Here is a 19,202-nt window from a genome sequence, read left to right on the forward strand (position 1 = left end):
ATGATCAGAAATCCCAAGCTAACACATACCATATTTTAAACTGCATTGATGTTGAGGTCTGAGGGAAAGGGATATTATATATTTGGATATTTACAAAGATATTGATTTTCAACTACTGATACCAAAAGTAACTTCTTTCTTGATTTTAGTGAGAGCAGGATTAAACCCATGTTCCTTCAGCAGACTGAAGAGAATTATTTAAAGATTGTAAAAAATATTTGCATACTTTATTGTTATTTTGCAACAGTGTCATAAAGGACATTATGATTTTTGAAGGCAAATCTAATAAGCTGATGGGTTTTAAAAAGTATATGATTATTATTGTTCAATAATAAAAAAAAMCTGAAAGCATCACTGTCTATTGTGTGTTTTGATTAAAAACAGAATGTCCCGATGACAGATCACTCCACACGAAATAGATTCTGACACTAGGTTAGGGAGGAAGCAAGTTGCATGAAATGATGTGCATGGAACCAAGGGCCGCCAATCTGCCTTCTCTATGGTCCTTCCTTTCTTCTTTCTACCTCCCCCTTCACATCTGTTCTCAGTTCCCCTGCACATTCCAGCTCATTTCCCTTGTTTTGTGCAACTAGACTCTCTTTTACACTTTTTTCCTTTCTGCAGTTAATTCTGTGTGTTTCAGGTGTCACTTCCTCATCCCAGCAAGCCARAAATCAGCCACAGATGCTCTTATCTCCTAGAAGAAAAGTTCCGAGTGCTCCTGCCACTTTGTTTAATATTTATTTTCATTCATTTATTCCGATGAGACTATGCTCATAAGTGGCAAATAGGTCTCATTTCTAGTAGTCTTGATTTTCTCAATTAGTACAGAGTAAAATAGTAAGATTATATTTCAGATTATATGCACTCTTATTATATATTTAATATGTAAATATACGGGCAAGTATATTGTAATACAATTTAATTGTTTCTATTATACCCTATATTACAGGATATTGCAGGTGCATTTCAGTACAAGCAATATGTCATCACGTGTCTGAAATACACAGAGGAATAGAAAAGCCTAAAATACATTCAAATATATTCCATGATATATATATTCCATATCCATGATTCAAATGTTATGCAACAGATATAGACTAACATTACATAACAAACAGCTTTATCAGCTTCAACAGTGCAAAACAGCTTTAATGTACTTTAAAGTGTAAGTTCCTTGTATTAGCACATTCACACAAGTATTTTGAGACACAGCGCAGCATAACCACCTTAACATGGTTAATGGCATAAAGTTGTCTCCATGGTCTGCTGAGACTTACATATTAGTGCAAACACACCAAACTACACTTAAAATGAAAATATAGAATCACAGAATCACAGAATGTTTAAGGTTGGAAGGGACCTCTAGAGATCATCAGGTCCAACCTTCCTGCTCCAGGAAGCAGGCACACCTGGAGCATGTGGCACAGGGCGGCATCCAGGCGGGTTGTGAAGACCTCCAGAGAAGGAGACTCCACAACCTCCCTGGGCAGCCTGTTCCAAAATATGTTTATTATCACCTCTGTGCATGCTTGATACCTATTTAAACGGACTGTCAGGTCACAGCAGTGCTTTGAAAGTACTTCCTGACACCTGCAAAGTTGGTAAATATTTCCTGTTTTTGTTGTGTCTGCTGAAAATAGGGATTTTACAAGTGGGAGCTGACAGTGTGACAGGCACCGTGACGCTCTCCCKCTTGGCAGGTCGGAGTGTGGTTTCCACCGGCTCTTGTGACCGTGCTGGGACCCAGGGCTGCCCAGAGGCTCCTTCTGCCTTTCTTGCTCTCCCCACAGAGGCCCAGCCCAGTGTGTAGCTGGTCCTGGGTGGCCACAGACCGCACACAACCTGCCTGGCTCAACGCTTGCGCACGGGGTGGGCATGCTGAGTACATAGGGATAGCTCACACAGGGGAATACAGCAAYTACAAAGCAGGACCTGGTCTCTGCATGCTAAAGCATTCCCTGCTGCCTCTCTGAAACTGCCAGTCTGGGTGGAGAAAAAGACAGAGATTTCCTTTAAATGTATCAGTTCCACTCTGCTCCCCCCTCTCCCTTCCCAACCACTGCATTTTTGAAGTAGCTGCAACTCCAACATATGTGCTGGCTCCCCTATTATTTCTGAAAGCTTTAATGCAAATATTAGACTGAAATTAAATGTAGCAATCATGATGCAAGAGCAGATCTTCACCAGTCAATTGAAACCTAGTTTAATTTTTCTTGAAACAATTTACATCAGGAAGTCGTTCTGCTGCCTGCAAACACCAAAGCTAGGAATGTTCTTTGGTAAACTAGGACAACGGGAGTCATACGAACATTACTTGAAAATGTCTTTCTTCCTCACAGGAGAAACATCTATTTTTGAAGAACAAATAATGGATTGGAATGCCATTGAAATCCAAACACAATATTAGTATGTTCCTGAAAAAAAAATAGGTACAATGCTGAGCGAGAATGCATGAGAGCCCTTGCAGCTGTGTCACCCTTTCCTGTTTGTTATTTTTAGTTTTCTGTTCCCGCTTTTTATTTTGGGCTTTGCTTTGCTTCCTATGCAGCTTCCCTTCAACTCCTGTATAGCTCTTTCTTACATATTGCAGCAGGCATTTGGCTTTTTTTTTTTTCCTTTCTTTCTTTTTTTTTTTTTTTCTCTACTTTTTTTTCAAAGGAAACCCAAGCAATGCTGGCCAGCTTCAGGAACTCRTGTTTCTCTTGGCAGTGCTTGAGTTCTTGGTTTTCTAAAGGCATTTAGGAAATTTACATTGGTAGTTTTGAGCTTTGAACATGATAAGGCTTTATAAGCACGAGAAAATAGCAGCACACATGGAGAATGCAAGTCTGCTTTTCGGCCTGGCCCAGGCTTCCTTGCGCCCGGGAAACCATCGCTATCCAGTTTTTCGTTAATAGTTCAGAATGCCATTAGAAAATAAATAAATAAATAAAGTCACCAAGTCAGGACATTTAACATATGCTCTCTAGTAAAATACTGTGTTGCTTTGAGATGGGATTGGTTTTTTCTTATTTGTATATTGAAGTACTTGAGATCTTACATGGACATATAGCTAATTTACAGAAAAGGAAGTGTTATCACCTCTTAAAGCTATATCAGAAATTTCGCACTACTGAGTGTTTTCTTAGTGGTCTGTGATCTATATCCACTGAACTACTTAAAAACCTCATTTAGTATTTTAAAAAAGAACTTTTTGGTATTTCCCTAGGCAGAAAGACCTGCAAGGGCAACCCAAGGATTCAGAAATCAAGAGACACATGTACAGTCCAAAACGTGTTGTTAAAAAAGATAAATGAAACCTTGGAAGTTTTKAAAGTAGCACCATGATTTTTAGGCCTTGGCTCTGAAATGGAGAGCTTGGGGCTAGCGATAGTGATGCCATCCAATGGCAAATATAAAACCAGATGTAATCTCTCATCTGCCAGCTCAGGAAGGGCTCCTGGAGCTGCTCCTGCCCTGAACGACCAAGGCTGGTGGCTGCTGGCTGCTGCGGGCTCCTACCAAACGCTGCTGAGCTCCGCACGTGGCCCTCTCCACGGGAGCTTGACATCCCCAAAACCCTCCAAAATGGAAACTGTGCACAACTGCTTGAGGCACAAAATTAAATGGTTTCCAGGACAACACAGACTGTACCTGGATCTAGGCTTTGTCTCAAGGATATTCACGTCTCTAACTAGCTTGGCTTGTGCTACCTCAGATAGGGAGTTAAGGTGTTGGTGGTGTGGGGCTCTCTTCTTTAGATGGATGGTGGGGGGRCAGAAGCAGAAAGAATGAAAGGTGAGATCAGTCTTGGCCCATTCATAGAGGCAARTACTGGGACTCTAGAAGTGTGATGACTGCACAAGAAGAACAAGGTAGATGGCCCCAGCCCTGACATCAGATAAGGCAGGTCTTTCTGTGCTGCTGCTTCCTCAGGGAAGGGCATAACAGGAAGAGAAGGTCAGAACGGTCTTATTAGGTTGTACTGAATATCTTTGTAGCCCAGCATCTTCTTTATAATGATCTATAGCACCCTAAAATGGCCATTGTTCTCCAGAACCTCTTCAGGATCTGTCACCTTTTCCACTGAGCACAGAGTAGAGCCTCCCTAACCCCGGGTGCACCAACGATAGGAGTTAAGGGGAGGGAGAGGTGAACAACTCAAATCTGAGTCTACAGTCACCTCTCTGGCCACATTGTGGCCTCTCTCATGGTATGCTGAATCAAATCTTTTTCTCAGGTCATTTAACTCCTAAGGATCAAAATCATAGGCCAAAAACGGCTCTCTTTGCTGATAATATGAACTACATGGTTCAACTTGTACAAGTTTCTGTCCAGTCCATGTAATTCKTCCTTGAAAACTACTGTAGTATTGAAGTACCAAAATGTCTCCTTTTCTTTATTTTTGTTTGTAAATGTAGATACGGAGGGAATAATTTTTGCCTTGGTGACATTTTCCTCATATTATATTAATACTGAAGAACTGAAGAGTAATGGAGTAAAGAGAGAGCCATGTCATACCGTATTCAGAGAACTTGTTTGTTCCACCTGAAGATGAAGTACTTCAATAATATATGGGGAATTCAGTGGAAGAAAACAACAGTAAAAAAATAGAAATAGTAAAAAAAGTGAGAGTAAATAACATATTCATAGAAATAGACATTTTATTTATCCAATGCTCCCCATTTTCCTTTTGTATTTGGGCTTATATGTCCCTGAAATCTTTGACCCAATCCTGACTCCAAGAAAKGAAATAGGAAAATTCCTGTGACTGAAAAAAAGTAATAATGGCAACAGTAGCATTGCCCATGGAATATGAAATTGTGCAAGATGCCATGTGATGTTTAGTAGCAGAGCAGGACTTTGAACATAAATTGTTTAGTTGAGATAAATGCCCTTTATTTGCATTTATTTGTGTTTACTCTTTGGATGCTCTTTACTTTCTTGCATACATTTGTATATCCTTATTACCCAGTTTTTCCGCCATCTCCTTTCTCTGGAATTCCTTGGAATTGCAGCCAGGCCTTTGTTGTGAGTGAGGAACAAGAGCTGTCCATTCTGTTGTGCAGAGAAAAGATTTTTTTTTATGAATCAAAAATGTGTTCTTTATTTAGAAGAAAAAAAGCACAATATATCCTCACTTTGTGTAAACAATCTGACCTTCAGGTGGAATGCAGCCAAGGGTTCTATAAATAGCATCCTTAATAAGGAAGGAGACAGAAGCATTTAGAGTTCAACTGGCAACAGTCGCAGATGGAGAAACAGAAGAGGAGTTACCTGTAACTCTGGTGCTCTCAGAAACACAGATGTGTTTTCTCTAGAAACACAGCTCAGGCTGTGCTGACCAGATAAAGCATTTCTCATTTGAAAAAACAACAGGGAACCTTATATATTATAAAAGTTTATCACTGTTGTAGGGCGCTTCCTTTGTTATTTCATGAGCATCTCAGAGTCTTCARTGTGTTTCTCACTGATGCCCTCATAGGCAGAAGGGCAGTGTAGATTATAGGCAGCAAACGGAGGAAAGAGGAGCCCCAGTGTCTCAGCCCTGACTACACCAGCACTTGCTCGGTCACGAAGCCTGGATTTGGACTCACAAGTGTGGGTAATAGGCTAGTGACCTGCATATTCATCCTTTCTTCTCCAAACTGCTTTAAAATATTTGCAAGGTCCACTCCTGCCTCCAGGCATCCCATGGTTTAACAAGAACTAAGGTACACGTTACTTTAACTTTCATGCCTGTGATTTGATATTAACACGGGGGACTGGATTACAGTGGCAGATGCACGTCCGCCCTGTATCCTCTTACAGACCCATAATATTACGAGCTCAGAGCTCAGAGCAAGAGGTGGCTGCTGCTGCTGCTGCAGGTGGTTTATCACAGCCCAGCAGCAGTTTGCACATCAGCCACGAGTGCTTCCTCCAGCCATGGATAGATGTTCGCTTCCGGAACATTTGTGCATCTTCATGCACCTCCATTCTGCAGCAAGATTTATGTGAAAATATTTTGGTTCACACAGATATTTTGGGAACAGCGTTTTTTCTCCCAGGCATGTTTGTATGTAAGACTTTGGGGTGCAGGTAGGTTTGGTTGATTGATTGTCAATAGCTGCAATTAAATTTTAGTGATATCTCAGCAAGTACAAACTAAACCACAGGAGGATCCTTTCCATAGTCKCAGCCCAAAATCTGGGATTTTAGGCGTGGAAAAGCCCAGAAAGCCAGGTAATAACACCAATAGCAGTTCCTGTTGTCTTCCTTAGACATGTTTTTAAAAAGCGGTATTTCCTAGGTTTTATAYTGCAGTGGCATGGAAAGCTGGAAGTCCTGCTTCCCTCCTCAAAACCAGGCCCACTTTGCCTCACAATGCAAACAACATCCTCCACATCAAAACAAAAACTGAATGGACTGATCATTAAAGCTGTGGAAAAGCACCAGCTGTCCGGACACATAGCGGGACAGCAAGAGCTATTTACCCGAGAAGCCTTTCAGATGATTCAGGCCCATTTCATTGTCCATGGAAGTAGCTCACGTAACCCGAGACCTCATTGTCCCTTTCCTTCTCTGCTTCCCTCCTCTTCTTCTAGGCCATTGTTTCTAGCAGACACTCCGTTGCTTTGGGACAAGCCCATGTCTTCCTGTGAGCTTGCAGACACCCAAGGGTGCACAAGTCCCAGTGCTGCATGGCATGGTTCAAATGGACATTTAAGCCTTGGCAGCTAAGCAGGCAAGTGTTTGCAGATATGGAAACTTGGAAGGTTGGCTGTAATTTCCATGTATATTGATGCACCACATCTGTGATTTGTAATTATTAGTCAATATTCCTGATATTCTCTGTAGGACCCATTTGCATGAGTTACACTCAAGGAGAACCAGGCTAATCTCCAGGCTATCCTCAAGCAGATGACATTCTATATTACAGTTGTCTGCATTAACAATAGCTCTTCAGGATCCTACCTAGCGTTTTCTCCTTGCCTCTTGCTTTTTTAAAATGAAATCATCTTCCCTGGTATGCTGATTTGTTTCTTCCTGCTTCATGTTTTTCCTAATTCTTATTATGAAAAGATCTTTTTTTTTTCTCCTCTCACCACAGATGTTTTTCCAAGGTGCAGCTAAAGTTATTTCAGCAGACAAATCCTGTCTCTATCACCTCAAATTCTGTACGACAGAATATCTCATTTTAACTCATATCATTATCCTTTCCCTCTACCACACCACAGAAGTTTAAATTATTTTCTTTAATTAAATTTAAAATGTTTACTTCTTTATACTATTTCTGTCCAATTCTTGCTCGTAAGAGCAAGTTTCCTTCTGTGTTCTGGAACGTGTAATAAAGAAGGCAGAAAAAAATGAAGCAGAGTTTGAAACTGAGAAGCTTTTAACATGACAGTAAAATGACTGTAACTCCTACACTTGTAATAAAATAATATCAATATTTATTTTTTGTTTAATGATTGCATCTTCATCTCTAAAGCACATTTCCCTTTCCTGTTTAAAAAGGAAGAAAGTGAGACCCAAAGTAGTGGTGTAATATGGTCAGGTTTACCATCAGATGGGGAGAAGCTGGAAATAGACTCAGTTTTCTTCCTTGAAATGTTGAAAATATATTTTTCTATTAAACTTAAGCATTTTTGTTGTCATTTTTTCCCTTGAGGACAAGCTTGTGTTTCTGCAGTTCTTACCCAGTAAGTACTTAACGATGAAAGTGGAGTTTGGTATCAGAGTAAAGATTGCAAGAAGGAGTCCCTTGGCCATGGCACCAAGTTTCCAAGGAGTAGCTGAAAAGGTCTCCAGAATATTTTCCCTGCCACCAGGCCTTCATGAAAGGCAAATATTTTTCGTTCTGATTTGTACACTTAGCACTTCCAAATATTTTCATCAGCCATATGAGGCTCTTCCCCTGTTTGAAACAAATGATTCAGTCAAGAGCTGTATTTGAGAAAAGATCTATTGCTGATGAAGTACACTAAAAGTACATAAAAAAACCCTAGCAGTCTTGTTTAAACACCTTGAACAGATCTTTATTTATTACATGGTTTATTAAAATCATTTTACAAAAAGAGCTTTCACTGGGTCTTGCAAGTTAGGAGTGTAAGTTATATATGTAGTAAGCAATTTCCAAGGATGTGTGAATGGTAAGACTTTTTTGGCAATTTTCTTCCAACATTACAACAAATTTCTTGGCCAACATTACCATGATGCACTAACACACCGTGTCACAGTGATGCATGCAAATCCTAATGCCAAGAAAGCCCTTTTTGCAAGGCAAGGAAACAAGTGCTCTGCTCCCATCCTTGGGAATGAAATCCTTTCTCTCCTGGTGTAMACTCTTTGGGGACTGTACAACATTTCTCTGTCTGGGCTGAAATGTATTTTCTAGTTCATGATTTAAAATTCCTACCAAGGCACAGTTACTGGATGGAATCACAGGAGTACGAAGTAGAGGAAGTCAGATGGCATCATACAAGGAATTAACATGTGATGTAATGTGAAATTTTTAAAATAGTTGCGGGGTTAGTTTTTGTTAAAATCAGAGTGCTCTGGGAGGCCTGAAAGCTTGGATTCTGCGGAATGCTTTTTTTCCTATGAATTCTTGATGCATTTTAGTGAAATCCAAATAAAGTATAATGGAAAATCCACATCTCTGTATCGCACTATAATTCGCTAGAAGTGTAACTAGGTATTTTATGCTTTAAAGTGTTCTAAATGTAAAATCTGTGATACTGTGATAACATATTAGTATTTTCTGACTAAGAGCTATTTAGTAGGTTCTGTGTTGTTCTTCATTTTTCCCAGAATATTGCTGGCAACATTCATGAGTGATTTGTAGTAATCATAACAAGGGGTGACTATTCACTTTAAAAAAAAAGAAAACAAATAAAGAATTTTATGATTCTCTTCTTATTTGTTTTTTTGTGCGTGTCTGTGGAAAAGTTGGATATATTGTAATCTGAGCCAAAATTGTTGTATGATGGCATTGGCACCAGTATCTGAAAAATTTTGGAGAAAAACAAAGCTTAGGAAAAGCAAGAATAAATATTTTGGAAGAGAAAAGATAGTGTGTTTTTACATTTTATAATGTACTTTATGCAGTGGGCCTAAATGACCAGGAGCTCCGTTCTCAGTGGGATCATCCCTGTGAGAGGGCCCAGTGAAGCACTTACAACATGTAGTGTRTTTTAATTTAAGCACATAAGTAATATTGCAAGCTTTGCTCAAATGTTTAAAAGCRTTTAGGAATTTGGCTGGATAACCTGAGAGAGCTCTGCATCTCCTAGGCTTGAGTTGCTGTAAACATCCCTGGAATAAATGGAGAGAGTATTTTCACTCCAACACTGTCATTTCTATGTCAGTCTGCTGATTGCTGTGACTCAGCTCTCATTAGCTAAATGCATCAGCAGAGGACATCGTGACAGCTGAAAGGTCTTCAGGACTTGGACTGAAATAGACCTGGGTTATCCTTTTTCAGCTCAAAATGAAACTGTTTGGAAATGCTAACTGGATTCAAAATAGGCAATTCTCTTTTGAATCCTACAATCTTCTTAAACAGAGCGGAGGAGTGGAGTGATTTTGTATTCACTTTCCTTTTTTCTGTGTTGGGTTGARGAGACCTGGAAGTAGTGTGTGAGAAGTTGTCTAAACTCACTGACAAGCTTCTGAAGGGAAACCACTTGTGCACCTTGAATATTGCATTCGATTAGGGGCTCCTCACTACAAGAGGGACATCAAGGTGCTGGAGCATGTTCAAAGAAAGGCAACAAAGCTGGTGAACGGGCTGGAGCACAGACTTTATGAGGAACAGCTGAGAGAGTTGGGGTTATTTAGTCTGGAGAGGATAGGTTCAGGGAAGCCTTATTGCTCTTTACAACTACCTGTAAGGAGGTTGTAGTGAGGTGGGAGTGGCAGTTTTTTCTCCAAACTAACTCCAGATAGGATAAGTGGAAGTGGCCTTAAGTTGTGCCGGGGGGGTGGTTCTGGTTAGACATCAGGAAGAATTTCTACACAGAAAGAGTGGTGAAGCATTGGAGCAGGCTGCCCAGGGGGCATTGCCTCTGGTGGTGTTCAAGAAACATTTGGATGAGGCACTTATGGACATGGTTTAGCAGGAATGGTGTTGAAGGGTTTATGGTTGGACCGCTGATCTTAAAGGTCTTTTCCAACCTCTATGATTCTATGAAACTTTTGCCAATAGCCTGGAGAGCCTCATCCAAAAAAACCTCTAACTTTGTGATTTACACTTTACTTTTAGGTCCAATATGGTGGTATGAACAGTTCAACCTATATTAACCTCCAAATCAGTCAGGTTTACTTGGAAATGGAAACCTTGGATCAGGTTTACTCTGGAAATTGCTCCTGATGTTCTTGACAAAGAATAAGAATCATATAGGGAAAAACAACAAAAAAATATTTCATGACTCAGAGAAACTATAGAACCTCTTGTTTCCTCTACCCTGATCACTGATCTCAAATACTAAACAGAGATTTAGCCCAGAAGAGATCGAAAAGCCTGAAACTTCTTGGAGAAAATGAAATTCTGACTTCCTTTCGTCCTGTCCAGGACGTCCTGTCCCAAATAGAAGATCCAGATTCCTATCTTAGATCCACGGTGAGGAAGGAAGAGCTCTATTGGAATTCTGCACATTCAAATGGTGAGTAACTGCGGATATGACAATTGAATTCAGATTCTCTTTCATTTCTAAAACGTTTATATGAATCCATCTTTACCAATTGGCTCTGATGGCAGGTTTAAAAGGATGTCTGATGTATGAATCAAATATTAAGTCACAGTTTTATTTAGAATGGAATGTAGCCCATAGGGATAAAACTCTTAAGTGTAACCCCAAATAGGTGCTAACTGCTCTTGGAAAAAGTCTTGGAAAACAGGAGATCCAATCTGGAGGCCCATGGGCTTCTCTCCCAGCACACAAAGTCTTTGCGGAGAGTACGAGGCAAGTAGCTGGTGTGCAGAGGAGTTCATTTGTTAGTTTTGACATTTATTTAGAATGGAAAGAACTAGATTTGGGAGAATGCATGATTTTATGGTTTGAGGAATAAATGTGCTTAGGGAACACTGGAAGGTTTTTTATGGTTAAATAAAACATCTGTGTTTTCCCCTCGCCCCTTTTTTTCCTTTTTCCAGTGGGATTTCCAGAAAGAAAAGGTTATTTTGTTCAAGTTGTGAAATCTTAAACTGATGCTGTTTAGAAGGACTATATCTGATTCACTTCTGGAACCAACAAATTACTTTAAAAATCTGGGAGTTGAGAAGGCATACACCTAAGCACTATGGCTAGAATAACCTAATAACTTGAGATTTCTTATAAGTCCTTAATCCTGGCCATATCTCACCTGGCTGAGCTTATGTGTGAGGACAAATAAACAGGAATCCAGTGGGGACGTGACTGTGCTCTTGGTATACGTAGCCATAGAGAAAGCTGCAATAGTTTTTAGATTGCAGAGAGTGTCAGGAATAGAACAAATGGTTATTTTAAGAATCGAAAAAAGGTCTACAGATTATCCAGAAAATAACATTCTAAAAGGATAACAGATATGTTCATAAAAACATTTATGAACACATAAAGTCATACGTCATGGACAGTCATTCATGGACTTTGTCACTGTTACGTATAACTTTTGTTGGCCTATTCTTTGTAATTCTTATTGCTAGCAGCAGAAATGAAGGAAATTAAAGCTGCCACACATTAGAAGTAGAACAATAAACACCAAACATAAATTTTTAACCACTAACAGGATATGGATATAAAGCTTTTCTCTGAGATTTAAGCTCTGAATATCATATTATGACACATTTTCTTAGAAAGACGCTACTTAAATAAAACACGACACGTGAAATTAAAATAGTAGAAGCTAAAAATTTAGTAGTAAAACTGAATAGCTACTACATTACTTGTCAGTCTAATTTAATGGGTTGTTTTACTTCTATTTCTGAGTAGTCTTACTCAGGACCTGTACATTTTATCTCATTCTATCTACAATGACTTTGTAGGAAAACAAAAGCAAACTCCCTCAATTTCTGATTTGGTACAAAATTTCTCAATTGCTTTGCTGCAAACCTATTGCAAAATCAAAGTTTTATTCAAAAGACACTGCTTAGGAGTATATCAAATACTGCAGAGACGGAAGTAAAAGTAGGTTAGCTAAAAACATGAGGTATGTGTTAGATGCGTGGCACTACCCTGGTAGTTTTGTTGGTGGCTCCTTGCACACTACAGAATATTATTTATATACCACCTTGCTGCAGAAAGAATATAGGCTCTTTGCAAGTTGACTCTTCACTTATTTGTGAAGAAAAGTATTTGGCAGATCGTCTTGAAATAGTCATTTTTGGCCGTGCTTGTCAGTGCTTGGTGGAAGGACTCAAAGAGAATCCTCTGGGTTTTGTGTGTTACCTCCATATCTCTACGTGGTCCATGCTTTCTCTTAAAAGGAAACTCAGTCCTGTTATGTGAATTTACACAAGCACACACGTTCAAGGTTGACTTCATAAACTTTTGAACCCTCCCAGCTTCCAAAAATGAACATTATCACGAAGGAATTGTAAAGAATTATTGGAATCATTTATCATAATAGGAGACTAACTAATAATAAAGAATAACCTGTCACTGATGTTTTTGAAAGATCCAAAGCTAGTTCACAATTCCACCCCGAAAGCATTTGCAAGGCTTCCAATACGATACCCGAGCACTGTGATTAATGTCGTGTGCCTGTTTATTTTTCCCCTGAGAACCTGAAAGAGTAAAAAAAAGATCACAACTAAACAAAAGCATATCAATAACAGGAAACTGTTGGTGAGAAATACCCTGATCTTCCTGTAAATTCACGTCACCACATTCCCCAGGGACAAAGGTGCGTGAACAGCATGGTAAATAATTATGATTTAATATGAGGCCTTGCAATGCTGTTTACAGTTTAACAACAAAAAGGAATTGTTTCTCAAGGCGCAAAATAAGCAAATAATAGAAACACATATCAATATAATCAGGAAATGATGATGTTATGTCTGGGTCAGCTGCTGAAAACAGATTGCAATCTATCAAAGTATCAACTTGATATCTCCATGCAGCCCATGGGGAAACATCAGTGATGGGAGAGAATCCTTCCCTGTTTTGAATRCTAGTGATCTCACTTTGATCATTTTATGGAAGTACAGGGAACTGAATTCTTGCAGAAGACTCTTCATAAGTGTTTTGCTGATGTTTTAGTGAATTTGATGCCTTTATTTGTTGAAAGCATCTGAAAGGGCTTCTTGCATTTCATATCATAAAACTGAAAATAAAACACAGGCGAAAGAGAGAAGTGAAGGAGTAGTAACAGCTGGTCTCCTTCAGGAAGATGATGTTGTTGAAAACAGCCAGCAAATCAGGAATAAAATAAATAAATAAATAGCTAATCTCCTTTCAGAAATGTAGATGCAATTCTTACAGATAATAGGGAAACCTCTTAGTTCCTCATTAAAGCTATGTTTTACTAAGATACATAAAACACACATAGGATGTCAGTTCACAGCAATTTTTCCTTTACAGAAATACTTTTTTAGGGATACCAAATTAAAATCAATTCTGCAAAAGCTGCAAAAAAGGCTTAAGGGTTTAAGTATTCTTTAAATTGTTACCTAAAGAAAAATAATTTCAGCCATGCTTCTCAGATTTTAAAGTTGATTGGGGTCAGGTTAGGTCAGAGGCTTCAGGTGCTGCCTGAAATAAAGCACTGAATGGAGAGACCTTCTTCTGGAGGACTGAAAGAGAGCGGCAACCCTTAAAACTGGTCAAGTACCAGATTCTGCGACTTACAAACATTCCCTAAACCTCCCAAAAATGAACAAGTATTGAAAAACTTTCTTTCCTCTCGCCTTGTTTTGCTCAGAAGTATTTTGATGCTTAGCACCTATGTAAGTGCCTGGCTCCCCTTGAATGAATCACTTGGTGCCTGGCTGCCATGTGTAGAAAGAACACAAACTTTGCCCTGTCTTCTTGAAATAAAGAGTATTTTTTACTATAGTCACTGCAAATGGAAGCTGCTGTTAAGTTCTTTTGGCTGTGCCTCCCTGCCATCCTAAGCAGATGATTTTTTACACTGTTGTCAGAATAATGCCAATCATCTTAACAGATGCTCGTGCTTTTATCTGGGCTCTGCATCACATTCCTCAAAGAGAAGGCTGCCAGAAACAAACAGGTTTTCTAAAAGTACATGAGGGAACAATGCACAATAGGAGCTGTTTTATACCACTGGGTATAAACAAGAACAAAACCCAGTTCGCATGGAATGAAAAACATTGTTTATCGAGATAAAAGGCAGCGGCTGGCAGATTGCAGCTGACACTCTGCAACTMAGGCTGCAGGCATTCAGTTTGTTAAAAAAAAGCCCTGCTGGGGCCAAGTAGAGTCATTTGTACATTTTACATTAAATTTGTAATTAATTCTTTAGTTAAAAAAAGGAGACAATTTCTTTATTTTTAGAAATTCAAAATGTTTCACTTAAAAAAAAATCAAAATAAAATACTTTAAGACTGACAACTGACATTCCGGTTTTACAAAGTGCACTAGGAAAAGGCTATCAGTTTAAGAGAAATAAAAACCGCTTGGCAGACCAGGTGTATCTTCTCCCGAAGGCAGGTAGGATGCTTAGAAAGTGTACAAGGAACAAGAGAAACATCTCTGTCCTCTTGCTTGTGCTTTTCCCTCCTCTCTCCTCAGCTGCCTTCCTGTAGACTTTTGGGTCCTGGCCTCTGGTCTTGTTGGAGGACATGGCTGAATAGGAGCAGAAAGAAAGGAATGGAAGTACTTTCCATAGCTGGATGGGAAAGAGACGTGGTGTCCGTAACAAAGTTGTTATTTTTGGCTTATGCCGTGAGTTCTTAAAAATATTCTTGTGATTGATTATTTCTCATRATTAAAAACCAAGGTGAAAAGACCTGATTAAGATCAAGCTCAGCTAAATGTATTCAGAAAGTTTTTAAAGATAACTCTTCTGCTCACTTGAGAAAGAAGTTGTTAGTGCTATTGTGATAAGCAAAACACATTTGGTTGGCATTTAAGAGAGGGGCTTCAATACCCTCAAGCCTAAATTATAAGCAGGCAAACTGCTTCACTGTGCTCATTCCYCAGTTCACTGCTGAAAATGAAATAAATATTTGGATTATGACTCAAACAAAATATTTCATTTAACCAATTTTTTTTTTCCCCAAAATGGAGCCAAAAGCCWTCCCCCATTCTTTTTGGTTTAGCCCCCTAACTGAAAAGTTAAATCATTCACACTGTTATAAAAGTAGATGTCTAAGAAGCAAATACATTAGAGCTAACTGCTTCTTTAATTGATTTTAATGTTTTCAGAAAATCATGAACACACAAAGTTAAAAAATCACTTTAAACCAAGCATTATTCTCCATTGTTGCAAGAACAATGCTACTAACTTACACATTTCCTAAGAATTTCTTAAAACACCTGGAGACTTTACTTGGATGTAAAAATGAGAATTAGASGAGAATTGAATATATTTTTCCAATTTACATTTGGAGAAGCCAAGATGAGAGGAAGAAGGAATGAGTCAGAAGAATTAGGAATGAATCACATATATCTTGGTAAATGAATGGTATAATATCCCACGATTTTGAACTTTCGCCAAGAACAGTAAGCAATATTTCCTGGAACGTAATGAAATATTTGCAGACAAATGTGACTACACATATCAAGTTGCAGTGTGCTCATTGCAACAAGTGCAAGTTGGTAAAAGTCATAAAAGTTGTATCAGTATTTCTGTTTCTCAGGTTACTCTTGCTATTGTTTATCTTATTAACAAGATGAAGAGCAAGGGAGCAATTCTTTCCTACAGGAAGGCTCTACAATATGATCTAATTGAGAAAATAAGAATTAAAYCCCAGCATGCTATGTTGTTCAGTTAGCTCACAGGAACATACCTTTCACACTACAGTAATGTGAAGAAACTCCAGCTCAGATGCTCGGGCTGTGTCAATCAGCATGACTGCACTGGGTTAGCAGAGCCGAGGCAATTCTCAACTGCACTGAGTTCCTTATTAGTCAGATGCAATTTTCAGAAGTTAGCTATGAAAAAACAATTTGCTGTAGAATTCATATTCCAGTGATTAATTAGGAACTGTTTATTGATAAGTCTAGATAGACTCCAGAATCCCCCTTCAGAAGTTTTGTTTGTCTAATATTGACTTCTTGTTAAAAAAATAAAAAARGAGTTGTCACATCAGGGCTGGCGTGTGTCGATCATTACTTGCCAGCAGCTTGCAACATCATCCCTGATTTTATTAGCAAAATAACTGGTGACTTGGTGTTTTTTTGGCAAATGCTAACCTTTTACTGTTACTATTTCCACTGAAAATTAACATGAGAGAGGTGTAAAATAGTAGAAATACCATAACTGCTTAACCTTGTCATTCAAAATACTGACAGCTTGCAAGTTTTGAGACAAAGACAAGACTGGTTAAGATGTATGCAACTCCTAAGTCCATCTTCTATTCAGGTAAAGAGTATGCCTGTGTTTTGAAAACAACTAGCTCCACAGCAGTTTGTTTTGAAGTTGGAAGGCGATGCTGGATGCTCAACACTTGCAAGGAAAGAGCTGAAGCACTTAAGGAAATTCTTTCCGAAGCTGGAAGTTGGAGAGCGCAGCCATGCATAYCCTGCATGGTGATATCATCCAGAGGAGAATAACAGAACAAGTATTTTTCCCCTTTGGTTTTACTTTCCTCTTGAGGACTGTGACACAGATGTGGCAATATCCTATAAAGAGGACTATATGTCAAGGAAATAAATGCTCTCAATATGTCTGTTTTTGAAGTAACACTGTATTCAGAGATCTGATCAGTAATAAAACTCCAGTGTTGTCCATACTGACAAAATCCCTGTGTTTTTTGGTAAAAATCAGGTGAAAGATTAGAACTATCAACCCAAACAAAATCAAGTGTTAGGAGCATTTTAACAATAGATGGATTCTAATGTGCAAAACAGCAGGTACTTCTGAAGTCAAAGAGTCTTGGACCTCTAACATCCATAGGGAGCCCATTTCTTAATTCTAATTATTTTTATTGGATCACATGGCTGAAAGCTGTGGCTTATTAAAAAAGGAAAAAAAAAAGTGCCTCCTTTCCATATTTAAGGGAAAAATGACTATCTGCAACACAACCCTACTCAAATGTCAGCTATCAAGTGACTAATTCTCTTTTTTTCCATATGAAAAACCACATTCACGCAAAGGAAAGCAACCAATTGCTTTCTTTCAAAACTCTACACTCTTTAAGTATTACAGAAATATCTCGCTTGATCTATCAAGCACTATATTTTATGCGCATCAATTTTATAGTCCTTAAGCGGAGCCAGGAGTGGGCTGGAAAAAATTACCCAGACCTGTAAAATGCACATCACTGGGTGGGTCTTGATTCTGCTCTCTTTATCAACAGTTTTCGAGCACTGTAATTCAACTGAATTCAATGGTGTCACATGAGTATGAGCAAGAAAAGAGCCAGGCTCTCTGTGGGCAGACGATTCCTCAGGAAACACCCACACAAGTAGTTAGGCATGAGATCTCCTCAGAGGAATCATATTAGATTTGGTTGACCTCTGCCATGGTTAATGAGAAAACTGGGATATCACATGGAAAATGAACCTTCTTCTGGTTGTGGTCAGTGTCACCTCAGACAATTCTCACTGGGCAGCACAAGCAGGAGAAGCTCTGGTGTCCCCAGAAGCCAGTTGAACAGGTCAGAGAGCTGTGAATACAGAATTGGGCAAGGCGCAGTGGACACGCATGCCTATTTCCCTCATCTTCTGGATGAAGAGAGTAACAAAGCCAAAGTAAACCAGACATGCTGTGCTTAGTAGTTATAGTGTTTGCAGAGGAAACATGGCTGGAGTATGATGGAATAGAGAGGATTGTTCTTCTATGCACAGAAAACAAATCCAAGACCTCCGGAAAATCACACTTTGTTGCAAGCGTAAAAAAGAGGGAAGAGAGTCTGTGTTGAAGGGGAACTGTGGAGCTGCTGGAGAGAGTCCAGCGCAGGGCTACCAGGATGATCAGAGGCCTGGAACATCTGCCCTATGAGCAAAGGCTGAGAGAGCTGGGCCTGTTCAGCCTGGAGAAGAGGAGGCTGAGGGGGGACCTGATCAGCGTGTATAAATACCTCAAGGGAGGCAGTGAGGAGGAGGGGGCGGCCTCTTTTCAGTGGTGGRCAGCGACAGGACTAGAGGAAATGGCTTCAAACTGAAGCATCGGAAGTTCCACAGGAACTTAAGGAAGCATTTCTTCACTGTGAGGGTGACAGAGCACTGGAACGGGCTGCCCAGAGAGGTTGTGGAGTCTCCTTCTTTGGAGATCTTTAAAACCCGCTTGGATGCAGCCCTGTGCCACGTGCTCTAGGTGACCCTGCRTGAGCAGGGGGGTTGGACTCGATGACCTCTGAGGTCCCTTCCAACCTTCGGCATTCTATGATTCTATGATTCTATGAACAGGATTGACTGGAGTTCGCAGGTTTGTCTAAATGAGAATAATATGTATAAGCTCTCTGAACTACTCTGGCTTTAGTGAAAATGATGATAGTAAAAATAAATTATCAATGACTCCCTTATCCAATTCAGTGGATCCCCCTCTTTTTGGTATCTATATTMCAACCATACCTATATAGATATCCATCTGAAAGCCAAAGAAGAATGCARACATAAGCAGGAATCAACTCTTTGCCTTCTCTATTTTGCTCTTTTTTCCCTGATACTTTTTTTTTCTTTTCTTTCTCCATCAACAGCCCTTTCTTCTTATTCTCATATCCATCCCTCAAAATATTTGTAGATCCTTGTTGTTCCTTGCAAAGACAGACCAAATATTGGCATTCAGGTTCTTTCTGTTTTGGAACAATTTGTCTCTGCCTTGCTTTTGGCTCCAGTGGTGCTGCTGTGAAGAATTTTCTACTTTTGAAACTGCTTCAAAAGTGAACATATATTCCAAACAGCCCGGATACAGTTCAGGAATTGATACTGGCACTCAGCCTATCTGGTTTTATTTCTGCTCTTTCTTAATACAAACTCAGGTCCGTTTTTATTCTGCTGCAGTTCAGAGGGCAGGTGGGTCCCCAGCTGCAGCTACTGTTTGCCMCTACTGTATCAACAGCCTGCTCTGGACACCAGTCCCACACTGAATGCTCAGTGTCACTGTAAGTTTAGGGACTTCTCTAGAACAAG

Source organism: Nothoprocta perdicaria, unplaced genomic scaffold, assembly GCF_003342845.1.
Source record: "Nothoprocta perdicaria isolate Ctin4 unplaced genomic scaffold, notPer1 scaffold_1, whole genome shotgun sequence".
NCBI lineage: Eukaryota > Metazoa > Chordata > Aves > Tinamiformes > Tinamidae > Nothoprocta > Nothoprocta perdicaria.